Source organism: Protopterus annectens, chromosome 1.part0 (assembly GCF_019279795.1).
Source record: "Protopterus annectens isolate FY-2018-M chromosome 1.part0, PAN1.0, whole genome shotgun sequence".
NCBI classification, from domain to species: domain Eukaryota; kingdom Metazoa; phylum Chordata; order Ceratodontiformes; family Protopteridae; genus Protopterus; species Protopterus annectens.
This window is the reverse complement of record NC_056725.1, coordinates 1,657,617,387-1,657,621,387: the sequence shown is the minus strand read 5'-3', so window position 1 is coordinate 1,657,621,387 and position 4,001 is coordinate 1,657,617,387.

Sequence of the window (4,001 nt, the reverse complement as noted above, 5' to 3'; positions counted from 1 at the left end):
GCACATGCACACATGCGCACATGCACACATGCACACATGTGCACATGCAAACACACAAAAATACACTCCTCCCTAAAGCAGACACACGCAACACCAGCAATCTTAGAACATACACAATAGCAGGTGATGGTGGGGTACAGTATCACAAGCAAAACAGTCATATCACACATATCAGATGCAGGACATGTGTTGCTCAACAGCATGCAGTGCAAGTCTAGACATTCCTTGTTACTAGCAGTATGCATGGCTTTGATGCATGTGTTTTGTTATTAGGTGATGGGCCTCCTCCTGGAACATAATGCATACATGGACACAACATTGCTGTGCAGGTATTCAAAACTCTGTAATGTACTGTGCACCATAACAAATAGGTGTACATACCATGGCTGGATGTGTATCTGTGTGTCAGATAGGTACCCAATGCTGATTACAGCCTCTGTGTCTTTAGTAAATAATTGTAGACACATTTTTAGCACATGCATGATGAGTATTCACACAACATCATCAGTGGTGCATGGATAATTGATGGAATACCATTCAGCCACATACCCAATGTTCAGTACTTATGGAGAGTGTATATCATATTGTGGACATGCCAGTGTCATCCATGACATGGCATGCTAAAACACAACTGCATATTTAAACACTACACGTACCCAATGTGTGTCATATGACCTAGCCACTCAATAGCATCACAAGACATATATGTGTTAGTTGTGCAAATGGTGAATGGTATGCATATTGTTTAGAGGTGCATATGTGTGCACACATGCAACATTAAGGTGTATAGCAAGGTGTATAGCAATGAAAGCTATGTGTAGTACTGTGGTTACAATACCTGGATGGGGTATAGTACCATAGGCCATCATCATGAAGCATCATGTGGTCACTCAAGGCTACAAATGATTCCTAAACCAGCAATACTCATGCTGTACCAGAACTGTACTACCTTGGCTACATTCACAATTTCAAACCAGTTGTTACATGAGTTTGTAAGGAGGCCAATAAGGAGCATTCCCTGACATGAATGTGTAGTGTGTTGCAGAGTGTTTAAATGCCCAATGATAGGCCTCTACCCCTCAGGTATATTATATGTAATGTGTGGATGCGATTTTGGATACTGGAGTGTGTCCTTATAGAGGGTTTGGGAATCCTTTATGTGTAGCATGTTCAAATGCTCTGTGTATGACATAGATGTCTATGTTATGTGCATGTTGAGTATCAACTGTGCCTATCCAATGATCATTACAGTCTAGCCACATGTTTTGAGGTGGTCTGGGTATTGCATGTGTTTGAGGCAGCTAATCACATTAGTGAGATGTGCATGGTCTTACACCAAACATGCACAGCATGCATTATGGGTAGGTGTGTTACATGTGTACATGGCCTACAGATTAACTATGACATGCACTTTTTATTTACAATAATAAATGTAGAACACACTCACCAGCATCTGTCCACTGCCTTGATGTCATCCCAGAGGGACCTACATAGAGATGAGACAGTTTGTTAGTGGCCACAACTGTGGCATTGCTACTGTGTGTTTGCAATCTTACAGTACAACAACAGTTTACATTTACAGGGCTACAGATTATCTTCCAAATGATCAGTATTGCACAACAACAGGCTCCACATCTTTTAATGACACACTCCATATCTGACATATGCATGATCTACCAATACAGATAACAGTAGTCTACAGATATGCCATGTTACCTGCATGCTCCATGTGTGCTTGCTGGGTGGCTCCAACCTCCATCATGGTATATGTCTGCTGCTGTTGTTGTTGGGCAGGTGCCACCAGGCTCAGGAGCAGCTCCTCCACTCTGGTGAGGGGGGGGGGTGGATATTAACACCACCTCCTGTTGCAAGCTGTTGTCTCCACACATCAGCAGCATGCTGACGGACATGTCTGAGAAGATCACTGCAGAGGTGGCGTACCTGCTCATATGTCCGGTTATGCAGGCCTACTTCATTTACCCTGTGGACAACATCTTGCCACATTGCAGTATGCTCCTGCTGGTCCTGGCTGGTTCGTGAGAACATGAAACTGTAATGCTGAATCATATTGGTAGTAATTATGTCATCTTCAGCACTACTGTAAGTGCAGTTCCTGTAATGTGCCATGATCCCTGGAAGACATAAATACGAAAATATGTCTGAGCAAGTCATATGGCACATTTAACATTATACAGTACAGATATCACTGAATTGCCGTATATAGCAACCTATTAGATAACCAAGAGTGAAACACTTTAACTGCCACTTATCACTGCTCACCCCACAACTGCTTGGAAGTGCCTGGCTCACTCTCAATCTAATGGACCATGTCCTGCACAGCAACACAATAAAATCACTATATAAGACTATACAAGAGTACCTGGCACACTGTATACAACACAATGCACCACCTAGCCACAGCAGATATACATCAAGCTGATGTGTAAAAAAATATATCATCCATCACAATGAATGTAAGGTCCAGTAAATGTATTATTATTATAACACACTACTTGTTAATGGCAAACCCGTGTCCAAAATATGTGCACAATTGGAAATATAGGTTGCATACTGCTGTAGTACACTATGAATGTTTCTAGATATGCAGTTATATGTTTTACCACACATATGTCAAAGGACATGTTACAGACATACCCACACACACATCAGACATAATTACAGGACACAAAGGTATGACAACCCAGATAAGCTTTCAGTGTGTACTATACAGTACTGTGTGTCAGTACTTACACAACCTTAATCTTGAGAAATGTAATCTGTGATGAATACAGTGACCACACAAAACAGTGGATGCAAGCAATGTGGACATACACCATACTTTGCTGTATAGGCCCAGAGCTTCAAGTAGTACTACAGTACACACAGGATTTGGATTCAACATCAGTACCAATCAATAATTATAGATGTAGTGCTTTAGCCTCCAATGACACACCCTAGTTAAAACCAAGGGACATAATCACACTGAATGCAATAGCACTTTTTCTGCCTAGCAACAGAATACACAGCTTTTTCTAGGATCAAAGCAAGGACCCATAATACCATGACATAAAGAGTTTCCCACTAAGCTATCCCACAGATACATATCTTCGATGTATTCACAAACACCTTGACCATCACAGTCAGTTATCACTACAGAGAATCTATTGCAACAAGTAGATGTAGGTGTGTATGAGTATATATAACTATATATATATATATATATATATATATATATATATATATATACACACATATACACATCCATTGGTGTACATATATATGTAGGCACATATACATTTCACCTTTCATAGTGAGAATATCAATTATACAAAGGATGTGAGGTGTACAGTAATGTAAAGAAATCGCACAGTCTTGGAATAAATGCATTGAAGGTGTTCACGGCCCAGGTAGCTTTAGCAGGCCTCACTGGCTTCAACATTGCAAACTAAACAAACCACCCACAGTGTTTAATCACCACATGTCATATATCAGCACTGCATGCTGTCTTGTTTGTCACACACTAAAACCTACATACAAATATGCGCATACTAACCTTCACCATCATATATATCTCCACCCTTTACAAACAGTTGCAATATGTCTCCTGCTCTATGCACATATACAGATTTGAATATATATGACACATATATATTTCTCTGTATGTGTGTGGCATACACACACAAGGTCCACACTGTTGTAAGTCCCTGGACCTCACAGCTGAACTGTTGGGCCTTGCTGCAATACAAACAGGTGTCACATATGAACACACACTAACATTAGGGGGTATATATGGCTACAAATGCTAGATAAGCATACTAGACTGCTACAGCAGTTGCCAATGCTAAGCTACACTTTAATATGACTATCATGCATGTGTTGTTTTGTCACACCCATGTTTATATAATGTCAGCGCTAATCCCCCAACAGCCATTAGCCACACTACTGTACAGAACACAGATAACATGGATCAGATCTTTGACATTTAATGCTGAGCTACACAT